Raw genomic sequence first — 17928 nt, 5'->3', positions numbered from 1 at the left:
CCCTCAAGGACATCCGCAGTCCGTTCGTGTTTTCCCCCGCATCGAAATGACTCAAATATTTCGAAATGCTCTAAAATAATACTCACTCTCTTACACTTTGTAAATGTGCCCACCATGTCTTGACATCTGGAATATTTCTGCATCCATTTTACAAAATTAACAAGATTTTGCTAATCTTTCAAGTTATCGATGAAAAAACATTACAACACAGCTGGAAGGTTTTCAGACAAAAATAGGTACTAGTATGTCTCCACGGAACGATGGTATCTTTACTTCTGTGTAAGTGGCCTGGAACAATCTTCATGAGCGGTAAATATTTTATTTATATCGTTTTGAATATTGAAATTAGTATGATTAGAATTATTTTCTCCCACGATATACATTTCTCCGCAGTATTTTTCAAATTACACTCGGACAGTTGACCTAGTTAACACACAATGCATGCAGTGTTTTTCCATTATCAGAGATAATGGGTAAAGTAAGGTATATGTCTAGCAGAGGAATAGAATATTTTCTCAATCTCTCTTGAAGTATAAAACATGCATAAGCAACACTTAAGATAACGTCGCATCTCTTCAAATGTCCCGCAAAATCCGGCTCAGGAATGGATCCGCTGTTTCGGGGTTCAAATCCATGCTTTTCCAGATCCTTGGGGTGGCTCCTTAAGAATGGTACACGCCTTGCTCTACCGGCATCTCCCTGACTCGCCGGGATATATCTAACATATTCTCCAAGCGATGTGTTAAAAAACTAACAGCTTGCTTACTAATAAATCAAAAACAATCTGGAATTTCTTCATTAGAGAAAAAAAATATAGAAAGTATTTTGTTTCAAATATATTTTTGACAGGTATAACGACACAGTTATATTTCCCAGGGCAGGATTCTAAGATTTATGATGAAATGTGTCAGTATTTCACCTTCTTTTATATTATGATGTTGGCATACGTAGTTGTCCACGTCACAAATCAGTTGAGCTCAAACACCGTTGGTCACAGAGAGCTCTCGGGTGAGTGTGTTTGGCGGATTGATTCCTGAGAGTTGTTTGGTCTTTCCTACGAAGCTCACGTGACACCTGTGGTATCAAATTAAGCGAATTTGTTAAATTAAAATTTCACCCAGCAGAAAATGGGTAACCGGTGGTTTAAGTCATACGAGGGTTATCCGGGGTAATAATGTCCATTATGTTTTTAAAAAATACATAATGTTTTGGAAAGTCAGGGGTATATAACGTGATTCTAAACCTCTAAATGATTTTGATTAACCAATCACAATTCAGTATGTACTGACGTCATGGAATGTCCATTATGTGTAAGCGTTCAGAGCATAACCGGGCGACGTGGCGCTCAGCGTTATACACGTGGCCTTATTGTATTACACGTGCAGCTTTTGATCCAGATATATTTTCTAATCAATACAAATTTTATACGCGCAGTCTCATTCCTATCCTGGATTTAGTTGAAAATAGCATATACAATCCCCAGAGATAAAGGATTAATCGTGAAATGTTTTGACTTATGTCATTGACAAAGACAAGCGCAAACAGATCTGATAAATAGAAGCACATATACCAACACGTACACGGCACCAATTGTGCCTGATATAGGTAGTGATTATATTAGCACATATATACTACTTGACATGGATACTTCACGAAGTAAGTATATCTCAGACTCCAGTTACAAACCAACTTCTACGGAATTGCAGAAATAATATCACACCCACACCTGGCAGTTATTATTACCTATCTCACAGCTTTTTCAAACCTTAAAAACCTATTTCTTACTGAATGATAATATATCACAGCATTCACATTATTTTCGCACAAGCAAAATGTCAAAAGAACACATAGAGATTACGTAAATCTGACCAGACTGGAACGAATTTCGTTATTCGCTTAAATTAAATATGAAACATTGTCGAAAGAACGTGATTCGCAGTTTAGCAAGTATTACACTAAATGGTCGAGTATGGCACAATGTTGTCCCTCTTTGAAAAAAAAATAGTAAAATACGTACAACAACATTCTTGAAAATTGTGTTTAAAATGAGAAAAAATAAAATTGAAATACTGTACAAAGCTGCTTTAACACAAACTCCCTCACTGATTTAGGAAACGAATATCGCAAACTGACTAAGTTCGAATTTGGAATTGCATCATTATCACCAAGTAGCATACATATTGATCTAGTGAAGTATTTAATCAATTACAAAAATCTGGAAGACAAAAATATACTATCAAGTGCCATGTACAACTCTGAATGAAAAGTGGAACAGAATTATAATGAAGTGTTCAAACATAAATTTACAAAATACCCTTATAAATAAAAAAAATAATTAACACAAAACAATAACAATTCCACTAACAAGTAAATCTAAATACAAGATACTGGGCTTCCACCTCAAGGAGGAATTTAATTGTTCTAAGTCCAAGACGACCAAGGGTGGGTATATTGACATTTTGGGAAAAATATATTCAATCATTAAATCGACCATTTAAAACAAATCGGCTTCGCACACGCTCGTCAGGTGCGTTTTGAAACACATTAAAATTGTGTTATCGATACACCTACAGGCAATATACGTCTATTATTCATCAACTGGCTGTGATTCTTTCACTTAATCACTAACGGTGATCACTAATGGAACTGATAATTTTAAGACCGGTTCTAGGACAAATGAGACAAACCCACGTTGGAAACTCAAACAGAATTTTCTATAAATCGATGAAATGACAATATCCAAATGAAAAAAAAAGTATGCAATGCCACTTTTTTAATAATAACAGTGTGTCACCAGTATCCATTGCAAGGGAACTCATCCAATCTGAATGCACGTTACTATCCGTATAAAATTACCCTCAAGCCATTTAAATGACAAATCTTAAAGTAAAAAAGAACGCAAAATTGTAGTTTATTCAGAGAGGCAAACGAGGCCAAACATTTACTCATTTTCGAGCGCTGGTAACATGGTCGTATAGACAAGTAGCCACGTTCAAGATTCTGGCATAGAGTCCTTGAGCACTTAACATAAGTATGACACAATATCAGAAACATCCTCCCTTTCTTCATCGACAGTTTGAGACGGTAAATTTGGCGTTGGGGCATTGCGTTCTAGATATGCAGTTACGACCTCTTGACGAACATACACGGCGTAGTCTGGCACCTTCAAGACAGACCTTGTGTTCAGGGGATGGTCATCAAATTGTGGTACAACAACGCGGTCTAGGATTTCAGTGGTGTACAGCTGTTCATTTGGGTTTTGTTAGACACTTCTCAGGCACTGAATGTAATAAAAGACATGGTTAACGTTAACGGTTGTATAATTAGCAGCTAGTGAGGGAGTGAGTGACCTCGCGAACCGATTTTGTTGGTGAGGGAGACATGAGTCCTGAAGGTCTATCCCTAATCACAATCACAATTAAAATTGGGCGAACACGGCTAAATGTCATCCCAGTGGTACAGAATAAAGTCGCTTGGGCAGAACAAGGATATTCTAGTCTCCTAAAACAAACGAGTACTTGACCAAAAGAGTAACTTGACATTCCGGAATCTTGGCTCTGTGATCTTATTCGACATATCTATGAAAAAACGGTGATAAAAATATTCCAAATTCATATAGAGCGATAACCCTCCTAAGCTTATTTGTAAAATTGTTTACAAGTAATCGAAATGAAACAATAACATTGCACAAGCAGGATTTAGAAAAGGGTTTAGACTACCGATAATATTTTCTTACGGAAATAGTTTTAAAGATAAATTATTTAAGCGTAAACTCTGTTGTGTTTTTATTGTTTTCAGTAAAGTTTTTGACACCGTATGGCGCTCAGGGCTGTGGTATAAAATGTTACGATATGGTATCAATGGCAAATTCAAAACGCCTGTTAGAAATATGTACATAATCTAAAATCATCTGCTACCGCTGAATGTGAAATGTTCTTTCAGTGTAGAAAAGGTGTTAGACAAGGCGAAAATTTATCACCAGTGTTATTAATATTTTTATTGATGTTCTTGAATCTGCCTTATAAAAAACAATATACAGGTGTGAACTTTGAAAATGCAAATGACGATGGCATTTACCTTTGGTTTCATTTGATTATATGCCGATGGCGCTACCATCATCAGTGCATCACCCGGGGAACTACAGAAATTATCAAATAACTTGCATGATTATTGCTCCACATATTATTCATCTCTAACTGAGGTTATAATCTTTGGAAGTGGGCCATCAAACACAGCTATCTCTAAATTTTCCTGTTCGTTGGGAGCAGTAATATTGAAATAGTAGTTACATAATTATACTTATGTAGCCCAAGTAAATGTAACACGTGGGGTTTGGACCAAACTCCCTACCCAATGACCTAGCTGACCCACAGAGCCACAGGTTAATGAGGGGCGTATCCCGTAAGAGGCCAGCATCTATTCTAGGTGAATCTACCCTAGTCTCCAGCCAGAGTGGCGTACGCCTGCCCCGATGACGCCAGCTGGTGAACACACACGCCGACAAGGCTGTTCCTGTTCAAACAAATTTCATCGACTGATACGCGGGGATAAGGTCAGGACGGTCGCAGTGACGTTGGTGCGATCGCATGTCAATGTTTGTTATGAAACGATTGCGATCGTTATAAAATCACTACGAGCGACAACACTGGGATGCATGTTCAAAGAACGTTCTATACATTTCCACCTCGGTTCTCCTCGTCTTTTGACATAATCATGGTTTCGTAATTCAGTTCTCAGTTCTATTAAATCACTGTATCAAACCTGCATCTGTGCCAGAAGAGCCCTTCTACCCTACGGTCCCTCCAGGAAAAGCGATCGAATTAAATACATGTATTTGTGTTTATAATCTTAACCCTACCATGTATCACTAGCAAATCAGTGGCATAGTGCTGAGGTTTCAAGGATGACTCTCCCCACATGTGTGAAGCCCATTTCTAGTGTCCCTCGCAGGATATTGCTAGAATATTGCTAAAAGCGGCGTAAAACCATACTCACTCACTCACTCAAGGGTGACTCTTACCCAAAGAAAGTTTCATCCGAGAGTAAACGTCTTAGATGGATATAAAGGAGTTCAGCTCTGGCGCAGGGTATCAGTTTGATGTTACCCTAAACGCACGGTAGGTTATGGGCGTGTAGCACTTTAGTGGAAAAAAACCCAAGCATTTGATACTAAAAAAACAAGTATGAGAGCGAACCATGGCCTCGAGCCAAAGATTCATCACTATGGACCATCGATGTCCCTGATCATCTCCCTTGTGATTGGTCAAGATTCATCAAGGAGCTATTTCGAGTTCGACATAATGCAGGCTGCACACAGAACCAGACGTATTGACTTAGTTAAGACTGTTTGTTCAAGAAATATGAATACTCTCCAGACAGAAATTACCAACTGAAGTTTGATTGAATTCACATTTGAAAGAATCTAAATGGTTTCATGCTTTCATCATTGTATTTCATTCATTCATTCATTCTTTCATGTATCTGTTTATTCATTTATTTATTTATTATTCTATTTCACGAATGATACAGATGCAGAATGTATTGCTTACAGAATGTCAGGTAGTAAAACTAGAGATTGGATCGTGTTTGAAAGAACACACACAATTACGCTGATTCGGGTAAAATATCAAAATATTAAAGGTTACATTGCGTTTTCAGTAAATGTTCAAGCTACGTACAAAATTTCGACTTAACGAAAGTGGTCAATCTGACCAAAATGTACAAAAAGAGGTGAAGACGCATCAGAAAAGGGTGTTTAATACGCCCGCGGGCTACCCCGACTGATTCACGTAGACTAACATTTGGTTCAACATTGTTTAAGTTTATTTCACTTTCATTGCAAGCGACGTGCATATGAATTATGCCATACTTATAGCCTAACATACTGGGACAACATGCTGCAGTTCAGCACTTATCAAGAGGAGACATTTTACTAGCCTTCCAGACCATGTGTTATTTCTTTAATGCTGAAATGTTAAGTTTAAACCATTTTAGATGTTATTTTGGTTCGGCTGCGACAACCTTGTCTGAAAGGGCAAGTCTACACGAAAATTAACCTTTTTGTCTTCCATTTTTACATCATACGAAATGTTAGTTTTATTGTGAAATTGACATGTGACTTTGTATAACTTGCTCTCCTTACTAAATAATACAATATTTGAATGTTTTAGATTTGTCTCTGTTCTGTTTTGCTGGTTCCCTGGGGATTTCTTACACCTTTTGTCACGGCAAATGTTTCACCGTAACAACATCATTACGCTTCCGTAAGCGCGACGCCTTGAGGCAACCTCACACACAAACAAAAAAAAAATAACAACAAGCAGATTGTCAGAATATATCGGACTACTTACATGTCACCTTTATGCATATAAGTTGCTTGAATCAACGAAAGTTTCCATCAAAACGTCCTGTGTACCCGTGTCGATGAACACGTCATTTTGAGAAAGTCGCTTCCCGATGGTGATGTAATACGTACGTCAACATTGTTTATGAATGAAAATTCACTCACATCTTTTCTCTATTGTTGCTTACAATTTCCTACGTATTTTCACGTGATCAGTATCCACCTTTTTGGCTTTGGGACTAAACTAGGGACCAGTCTTAAATTAGCTGACACTGTAAGAAAAATGAGTGTATATTTTCAAACACTGATATTAAGTGATTAGACAAATTGATGTTGTCCCATATGAGAAAAAAGTGATTTTTCGTGTACACTTAACCTTCAGTGGTGTAATTCATGTATGAGTACGGACTAAAAAGACGGCAGAAAGAGTCTGCCAGTGGTAAGGCGTCTGCCTATCACGACGCTGAAGGCCCGGGTTCGATCCCTGGTGGAGGCACCTAGGTTCGGGCCCAGAGGTAAGCACATTTGTGTAGTATTCTTGGACAAGAGACTTAGAATCACACTGTCTCAGTGCACCCATCTGTAAAATGGGTACCCGTAAGGATGTGCAGGCAATGTGACTGTTTACTTCATTGCGAATAAAAGGCAGCATGGCTGTTTGATCAACAGGGAGTTAGAAAAGTATCGGAAAGTACAACAGCTTCCTATGACTGGGAATAGTAATATACCTGGTAGTGTACCTGGACATGAACGCCATATAAGAGGAATGTTACTGCTACTACTATTGGATTTACGCCGCTTATAGTCCATCAATGAAGACTATGAAAAGAGTGACAAGGGTCTTTGGGACTGTTTCGACGTATCTCCACGTAGTCAATTGACTAAATTACACAGCATATACAGAACATGAGTATCTTATTAAACTTGTGGCAACATCGTTCAGTAAACGAGATGCTTGTGTGTGCCTGTGTGAAGTTTTGAAAGTATTTCAGTTCTATCATACCGTGTTATAAAGAGGTGTGAAAATACAAAGTGACGCAGATCATGGGCTTTAAATATTTGCGAGAAATAACTGAGGATTTAAGAGGGTGCTATAAAATGCAGTATAATCTTAGCATTCTAACATTGGAACATCAGATCACGGTGCAGTTAAGGCAGGCAACTCAGGTCCGCCTTTGATATCTTTATTTTTTTTCACAATCGGATAGCACCTACAGGCGCTTAGACTCAAAAAGGCCTCTAAAGGATAGGATATAGGATATAGGATACTTATATAGCGCACATATCCACGCACTAGTGCATGCTCAAGGCGCTGGTATTTTTCCCTCGATCAGTGGATCTCAACAGCACATCGTATTTCAGTCTCAACTCCCTTGGGAGTATACAACTCTTGCTGCTACTTGGCGCACCGAGTTTATTGAGGCTCTCTCATCCTAACGAGGTACCCATTGGATTTGGGGACACAGTCACAATACTTTGTCCAAGTTCACTGCACGTTGCTGTACCCGCAACTGGGTGTTTGCACGTATTCATGTAGCCACCATCTGGTCATCTACCAACGGATTCGTGGGTTCTAGTAAAAGTGCACAGGGTTGTGTACTGTACACTAAGGGTTGTGACAACACTGAAAGAGTCTGCACACAAAGTTGACTCCAAGGTTTTTACACCCGGTCACAGTTGGGCTCGATCCCGACACCTCAACCTCGCAGGATCACTAGCCTGGCGCCTTAGCCAGCTCGCCCACCATGCCCCGAAAAAGGGAACTGGAAAAAGAAAATTCTGAAATTTGAAAGTACTTTCTGTCCATTTTACAGCATGATGTCATCATTTGCAAGTCAAAATAGTTCAGAGAAACTTTATTTAATCAACTGTTCCTTGGAGAAAATACCTTTTTCGGTTACTTGTACCCAGAACACAAAATGCTATGCGTGCAGAACACACCGGAAGAAAATATCGTGCGTGAAATTTAGATTTATTTGCGTGAAACACGCAGGTTTAATTGTTAACGCGAATGTTGGAATCTGTTCATCGTCTTGGAACACGTCTCGGAGAAAGCGGCAGATGGAGCACTATAGGTTTGGTTCAGTCTGGTACTTCACAGCGTGAAGCTGCTCGTCCATACGGCATCAATGGAAACACCAAAAGTCACTTATAACGGCGTGTTTTCTGCAAGACAATCAAGTTATAGACAATTCCCGTGGTCACGACCCTACGTCAAGGCCGATGGATTCGAACCTCGAGCAGGTTCCACAGCCTTTAGTCCATACCATGGCTGGTAACAGATATGTATTTCTGAGAACAGCTCGACAACGTTGCAGTGATGCATGACCATGTTCTGAGCTTGGGTGGCATAACAATAGCGACAAGGACGCCAATGGTGGTGAGGTACAGAGACGAGATTTTGGGGATGGCCGCTTCAACACCATAACGCCACGTGTTGCTCGACCTGTAAAGCAGCATCATAACCACAAAAACGTGGATGAATTGCCTTGGTCCGCAAGATCCACTGATTTGTCACCCACTGACAACGGCTGTTTGGTTGTTGTTTAGCGCCCAATCAGCCATATTTCAGGGACATTCAGTGATCTGAAAATAATGGAGTTGGACCAGACAATCCATTGATCAACAGCACGGGCATCGATCTACGCTACTAGGATACGATGACATGTGTCAGCTAAATCAGGGACCCTGACCACCCGATCCCGTCAATCGCCTCTTACGACAAGCATGGACTAAGGAAGACCAATTCTAAACCCTATCTTCACTGGTTCATTGACATCGGTGCAACGTTTACGTGGCCCGAATTAAAGAACCGCTAAATCCTTTGTCGGATATAAAATGAGGTGATGGTGCTAGTCATGCATCAATGCAATGCACAAGGTGGACCCCACTCACTACTGACCGTGTGAGCGTCTGAACTCCCCGTTGGGTGAAGAAGCCGACCGACACGCATCAATGCCTACAATTCAATTCAAGTCATCCACGGCACACAAAAATAAATATTCTACATGCAATGCCAAGAAGAGTATGTACTATTCCGTTTCGAATGTGGACACAAGAAATGTGAGATTAGAAGAATTGAGGACATATCTTCAACTACAAGGATACCCAAGTGGGGTAGTTAGAAATGCTGTTCATGAAGCAGTAAAGAGACACTTTTGAAAACAAAAGAAACAAATACAGAGATGGACATTCTTCAATTCGTTTGTACTTACAACCCTAAAAACTGTACAATTATGATTATTACATAAGCGAATCTTCCTATCTTGTATAAAAGTGATAAAAGAAAAAGGGTTTATTTATCCAAGACTAAATTAATACGTAGCACTAGGCAACCTAAAAATCTCAAACAAATCCTGTGTCCATCTAAATATACACAAACATGATACAAACACTGTCTGTATAACAAAATGACCTGCCGCATATATAGAGGATACTAAACGACCTTCCGTTTAGAACCATTTCATTAAACGAATCAATGATTTGGTATCAAATGAGCAAAAGCGAGTTTGATACTAAATCTTTAACGAGTTCAATAGAAACGGTATTTAACGGAAGCAAGTTTAATATCCTGTTTAATACTCGCCAACATAAATATTGACAGACACTGCGGCGAAATGGCCTACAGTGTGAAGACTCTCAGCTTTCCATCAAGCAAGGTCTAGTAGAATTCCGACAGCGACATTAGCATTGTGACGTCACAACTTTGCACCATTTTGACGTCATACGTCAAACGGTATTACACTAGATCTAGTGTAATATTGCCGTAAAAATTTTACACTGCGGTATCTTCCACGGGCGAGGAATAAAAAACTGGGCCGAGGAGCATTAGACACAAACAGTAGAAAGCTGAATTTTTCAGGAAAGCTTCAGAACAACATTGCCATGTGCAAAGTACAAAGTTCTGCATCTACTCTGCTCTATAGCTTCAAATATGACTGGTAACCATCTCCTCTCAATATACTTGCTCGGACAAGACCATGAAGATCCCTTTTCACCAACTTCAACACGATCGGTTGAATGCCTTTTCCACAGGTTGGCATTCAGCATCTTTCCAACATTATGTTGTGTTTTATGTTGTTCTGTCAGTTTTCAGTTCATACTTCAATAAAGTTCACCCAAGTATCACATCTTATCTATTTTATTTGTTCCATAAAGTTATTGAATTGTTTCAAAATCAAAATTTACTTAAATGTTTCGGAAAAATCATGATGAAATCCATAATTTCTCGTCCCATCGGTGACGTTGTTTTTCTCAGAGAAATGTACTTCCTGTACTGTTAGCCAGACAACATATCATTATATGCTTATCACCTTCACATGGGTTCAATGGTAATTTTTTTCAAGAAAAGGATAAAGCCATCTATCTTGAGGGGATAGTAATTCTGTTAATCAGAACCATGTGAGATGAGCTTTCATTTGATATATCACATGACATAATTATTGACAAAATATCTGTGTGTATAATCATTGTAATGATTTTGGAGGCCATCTTGAAATTGGCGGCCATCTTGAAAATGCCACAAGGTAGAATTTGCAAAACTTTGTACTTTGCACATGGCAATGATGTTCTGAAGCTTTCCTGATTTTTTTTCTACTATATTTGTCCAAAATCATGTCTAATGCTCCTGGCCTAATATTGCCGTAAAAATATTACACTGCAGTCTCTTCAACTGCGAGAAATAAATGCTAGAAAACATAAAAAACATGATGACGTCACAAATGCAACCCTACCGTTGTCAATGACTACGTTTTGCACTATTGTCACTAACTGTAACGTCGCACTCATGATGACGACATATCTATTACAGTTGTGCGTCGCCTATGACCACACTTAGTTTTCACTCTACACCTAAAGAGCCGTTGAACGGCGATAGATCTTCTAATAAGGGAGTTTTTGTAAGAAGAAATATCTGGACCCATCATTTATATATTTGTTACTTATACACCTGCGGAAATCACCTATTTACAAAAATATGATACATATCAGAATTATTCTATTTCACGCGAATAAAAACACTTCTAGAGTCAAAATATATGTACAACTTCTAAAACATCGAAATAATTTATTCCATCGATGCAATTGTCTTCAAAGAAAGTCCGTTAATCAGGGCTGAATTGCACAAAGCGATCTTAGCGCTACAATGATTGTAACTCCCATTCTTCAACATAGGCGTAAGACAGTCATAGCGCTAAGATTGCTTTGTGCAAGTGGGCCCAGGAAATTCTATCATGACATTTCTTGCAGGATAAACATACGACCAATGCCGCTCCTTCCTCGGTCGTGACGCGCTGTAGCACCACGCCTAGAGGCAGGGAGTGGACTGTACACAACAACACGACATCCATATCGACGGCGACCGTAAAACTAACAGTGGCAAGCCCTCACCTACGTGACAAGGTGTACGGCGACAACGGCCACTTTCATTACTAAAATCTGAGAATAATGGACGGTTTGAAAAATGCTTTTCTTGATTTTGGTACTGGCTACAATTACCTTTGTTGTGTTGTGCCATATAGAATATCACCCATTCCACTTTAAAAAGTTTGTCAGACTTTCCGGTTCAAATTTTCAAATCATATAATTTTATAGGTCTTCTTTTGAAGCTGACTTTTATTTCTAGCTGAGGTTTTCATTTGCGAAATTATTTCGACAGTGGTATGGTATGAAGAGCACTTCTTTTTCATATGTTGCCTGACCAGTTGCTCACTGCACGCTCTAATCAGAATCTGATTATCATTACCCCGGATAACCCAAGCTGCCCTCTTAGGCGCTAGAAGGTAATAGTCACAGGACTCTATCTCACCGGGTACCCATTTTCTGCTGGGTGAACAGAGGCAAATTCGAACAAACTCACTTGCCTAAGGTGAGACCACATGTTTCCCATGTGCATCGTTGTGGGGCAGGACCGAAGTCCTAGAAACTCTCAGGAGTTAAACTGCCAAACTGCCAAACACGGCCACGGCCACAATAGGGCACGGAATATGACGAAATCGAATTTGTAAAAGAAAGTAAATCTATCCCTGGGTAATTATGGGTAAAAATATGTTGGTTAAACGAACACTCGGTTTTTGAATCGATGTGAATCCACGCAATACCCCCTGATTATCCACTGATAGACCTCCTCTTTTCTAGCGATTGCCTTCAGTGAGCCACAGGCATGTGCTAGCGTGTCACTGTATGTACCATTCCTGCTAAAGCCAGTTGTATGTTGTACCCTCGCGAGATACGATATACCGTGCCGCTTTATAACATGGATAGCCCTGTGAGACGCCATAATACAACCCCGTGTCGAGCGATCCATGTTTATTCCCCTTGTTGGTCGCGATGTGATTATAGCTCAGCTTCTATCACTGTAAAGTAACGTCGAAGCGCTTGTAAAATCCCCCGTTGCACGAAAGGATATAACCCACATGCCAGTACTACAACACATTGTTAAAATAACAGCTGCCCACCTCCCCCTTTACAGTAACAGTATGGCCCATTAGGTGCAATGAACTGTAGCAACAGAAAATGTGAGATGTACCACTGAATATTTCTACCGAACACTGCCACCCCCCAGAAGAATACAGGGTCAGATTCATAAGCCACATGAAGAAGAGGGCCCAAGAAAAGATCAGACAGATGCATACTTTGTATGTTGATGAAGTGGCAAAGCCAGATGAAGAGGTTGTCTACCACTTGCCCCCTTTTCCATCGATGCACGGTGCTCTTTACGGGACAGACACAATCTGTAACTATATAATTTCTTCGGAAAAGTTGTCCCACGAAAATGGCCAACGGAGAACAAAATCCCATTTTTTATGTTATTGCTACCCTTTTACATGTACATCTGTTTAATTAGCATGGTTCCATGACAGAGACCAGGAAGACAGTATATATGCAATCATGTAACCTAAAAATAAGTCTGTGTATGAAATCCTTTGAGCTGTTTCTGATAGATGTGATGATCTTGGTGATTGAGTAAGTTTAACTTTACCCGCACACAGCAACATTCCAGCTATATGGTGGCGGTCTGTAAATAATCGAGTCTGGACCAGACAATTCAGTGATCAACAGCATGCGCATAGATCTGCCCAACTGGGAACCAATGACAGGTGTCCACCAGGCCTGACCACCTGATCCCTTCGTCACCTCCCAGGACAGGCAAGTTGCCTTTATCACAAGCATGGGTTGCAGAAGGCCTATTCTACCCTGGTCCTTCACGGGTTGATGATCATGGTTTCCTTGACGATCCCTCTGCAGTTGTTACCGATTTTGAGAAGGCAACAATGCAATCTGCTCTCAAGACTTCTTTGGAAAGCAAGTGACCACTCAAAGTTGTTTCTTTCATTTGACTCGGGTTACCTGGCTCATTATACAGGAGATTGGCCTGTCTTGTCCTGATTAAGACATACAAAGATTACAATGTTACAGAATGATGCTTTATGTGATTACAGGTACCATATAAATATACCAGGATGAATGGCAAAATACTCTTCAGGAATATGTCAACTAATTTATGATTATTACAGTATGTCAATGTTTTGGTGTGCATATGGCAGAGTGGAAGGAAAGTTTTGTCAAGTCTTAAAGTTCTGCTCCAGAAAAGAACACTACCACCAAATTCAGTTGAGGTTGAGTGAGTAAGTTTAGTTTTACGCTGCACTCAGCAATATTCCAGCTATATGGCGGCGGTCTGTAAATAATCATGTCTGGACCAGACAATATAGTGATCAACAACATGAGCATCAAAAATATATGTGTTACTGGTACCAGTGACAGGTTTCAACCAAGTCAGCAAGGCTGACCACTCGATCCCGTTAGTCGCCTCTTACAAGAAGCATAGTCACCTTTTATGGCAAGCATGGGTTGCTGAAGGCCTATTTGACCCCTCAAATCCCGGACCTTTACGGGTCCCAGTTGAGGTCGAACTTGTGGCCATGGAAACACAAACAACGTTCTATTCAGATATCTTATCCCACCAAAAGACACCACTATACCAAGAGACCTTTCTATGTGCCAAGTTTGGTGAAGAAATAGTTACCAGTTTTGAGGTTTTACTCTGGAAATGAGCACAACCACCAATTTTTGTCATGCAAAACCACCAAGAATCAAAATCATACACTGGTGTAACCTCCAAAATCCACATCTAGGGATCATGGTGAACACTGAGAACATGTGCACCACGTTTAGTACAGCAAAATTTAGATCACTCCAGACAAGATGACACCCTCATAGTCACAACCTAAGTCATGTTTCCATGGAAACTGCAAGAAATATAGTTCATATCTGAGTCAAATCCCCAAAAGGCACATCTACTGATCATGATTGATGTGTACCAAGTCTGTTGAAGCCAGCCTGTACAGTTTAGAAGATCTGCTCTAGACATGATGACCATGATTACAACCTCAGAGTCAAAGCTTAAGCGATGTTTCCATGGAAACCACAAAAAATAAAATTCATATCTGGGTCTAACCCCAAAAAGGCACATCTTGGGATCATGCTTGACAGATGTACAAGTTTGGTTAAGTTATCATGAATAGTTAAGGAGGTATGCTTCAGACTAAGTATTGTGAACTCACAGAGGTTTCTTCATTCCCAACAACTTCATTGTTGTGGGGGATAACAAGACATATTGTCATACTAAATATTGCACAAAAGATACTAGAATCCAATACTATGCAAGCTAACTTTGAGATTGAGATAATGAGAGTCATGAAATGCATGTTTCAGGACTTTAAAATATTATGTAGAAAACAGGATCAACATGTACAATTAGTATCACTTAGCATCGAACAGGTACCTGAATAACAATACAGTGGAAACCCTCAAAACCGGCATCGATGCCAAAATCCAGCATGCTCTCAATATCAGCACTAGAATTTGGTCCCAGCAGAGGCTAGTTAATTTATGATCATTTGCATGCCCTCTAATCCAGCATCAGCCCTAGCCTATTCCGTCCTTCACCATAATAAAGAATGCCCAGTTGACGGTTGTACAGTAACATATGTCATATTTTGGATTTTACTTTCCGAGTAAAGTACAAATTCTAGTACTTTTTTTGGTCGAGTCCCATCCAGGATTCAAACCCACACCCTCAGAGTCAAGCACCTAATTGCCAGCACACAAAGTCAGTCATCTAGCCCGCTCAGCCACCACGACTTCCACAAGAGTTAACTCTCACAAAACTGGCATGTGCTATCATGGCTTACCTGTTGATTGGCTAAACATGTATTAACAACACAGTGGATTACAGTTAAATGCGGTGGTTAAGCATAAGAAGGTGAAGTAAATTGATGAGCAGCATGTGTCACTTGGCAGATTAAATTAATTGGCATATCACAGTTTGTCAGTCGATTGTCGTGTCAACATGGCTTTGAAGATTAGCAGAAAGTGTTTTACTATTAACAACACCGTTGATTACATGAAATGTCATCCTCAGGTTGAAAAGGGCAAGTTTAATAACTGACACATTCGTTACACCAGAATATTTTGCAGGTCCCAAAGCATGCCGGTTTAGAGGGCTTCAGCTGTATATTGCTACACAAATTAATTGCCAATACACAGCCCTACCAATTATTAGTCTTACAACTTCTTGCAGGCCAAATAAGGATCCTTTGAAGGAAGTGTACAAGTTTTGATGATATCTCTAGAACCTGGAATGAATCATTCAGAGAGTCATAGATGAATTATGAGTGCAGTGAATATTAATGTGTGTGCCTCTGATTTTCTTTTGCATCCATTCTCTTCATCTGTGTGTACTGGAAACAGGTTTGTGCATGGTGTAAAACACGGATTAACATTCTGGGAATGTGTTGCATCATTTTCATGACAATCAATAACAAATACCTAGAATCCCACAGGAACATCTACAACTGCTGATAATAGTTTGAGAGAAGCTTCACATATATTATAGTGCCAAATGATTTGCTACAATATTTGTCTGTAAAATCACCTACATATTGGGGAATCCCGATCAAAACTATTATTCAGTTCTAAAGTCATTGTCAATGGGACAAGCAGATCCTGTAGCTATGAACAAAGCTTCAGTTCTTGTAGTCCGTCTCATGTGCAAATCTACTGGATGATACTACAAGGACTATGAGCTTAGTTTATCACCAACGCAACACTAGAATTTTAGTTTACATGATACAAATTACATAATGACTCACTTGGCATCAGACAAACATAACCAGAACAGTTCTGGAGAACATGTTCTGACCAGTCATGAGGGGGCAAATTGATACCGTATCAAGGGGTCATCATATCACCACTTAAATACTGTTTTACAAAACACCACCCTTCTATCATCTATACTGAGTCAAAAAAGAAACTTCATTCTTTCTTCAGGGCACTATGAAAGAACAAGAGATGGTAAGATTGAACTGTTAATGGTTAAACTGTTATTATTTCATCGCTGAGATCTGTGTGATGTACTCGATACACTGACAGTGCCACAATCAGTTCCTTTATGTTTATACTACACTGCCATTCCAGTACATGGGCATACAGAATGTCAAGTCACAATATGGACGTTGAGAATGGAGATTGACAGCCCGCAACTGATTTCGAATGGTCTGTGAGGACAGTCAACCTGTAAACATCTCAGCCCTGGTTCGCGTGGTCTGCAGAAATCTGCCACGCTGGTAATGCTGGACGATTGGATGGTCTTCTGCTCATGATGTCACATATGGATGACCCGACCTTGGGTGATCAGAAGTGGTGCCAATTTGCTGTAGACAACCTCACAAGTTAAGGCTGCTTCCCACTGCTCTTGCGATGTACATAACCGATCTTCCCGCTTGCAACATGCCAATGGCATGTTCACTTTGCACATTTGACAATCGTGGCATTTAAAGTATCATTAGAACTGTGGTTTAAAAGTGTTTTTTTCAATTCTTGAGCCAATGCAAACACATGAAAATAATGAAAACTTTGATGTGACGATCAAGTGATCGGCTGCTTTGGCATTAACATCATTTGCAAGACGAATGGTTGAGCATGATTGGGTTTTGCTAACGTTTTCCTAGATAGGGATCCCATTTCGTATACATAGATGTATCATCAGTGAAAAATTATTCATGATTTTTAAAAATTACATTTTGTGAAGTTTCTTTTTTGACTCAGTATATAATGACCAACTTTCAATTCACAAGAGTGAGCGAACGAGTTTTCGTTTTACACCGCACTCAGCAATATTCCAGCTTTATGGAGGCAGTCAATAAATAATAAAGTCTGGACCAGACAATCCAGGAGCATCAATCTGCACAATTAGGAACCAATGACGTGTCAATCAAGTCAGCGAGCCTGAACACCTGATCCCATTAGTCATCTCTTACAAGCATAGTCGCCTTTTATGGCAAACATGGGTTGCTGAAGGCCCATTCTACCCCTCAAATCACGAAACATCAAAATACAAGCTGTTAGATTCTACACATCACGAGCACCAACTTAGTTGTTGGATTTAGCACCATATAAATTTTCACCATTATCATGAGCGCTGATAATAATCAAAGGTGAATCACAGATCTTTTGTTTCTTGTCTCAACACCAATTTTTTTAAAATAAAGATGCAAATTTCAAATCACAATAGCCGTTTTCAA

This window comes from Haliotis asinina, chromosome 14, assembly GCF_037392515.1.
Source record: "Haliotis asinina isolate JCU_RB_2024 chromosome 14, JCU_Hal_asi_v2, whole genome shotgun sequence".
Lineage (NCBI taxonomy): Eukaryota > Metazoa > Mollusca > Gastropoda > Lepetellida > Haliotidae > Haliotis > Haliotis asinina.
Note: the sequence above shows the minus strand (reverse complement) of the source record.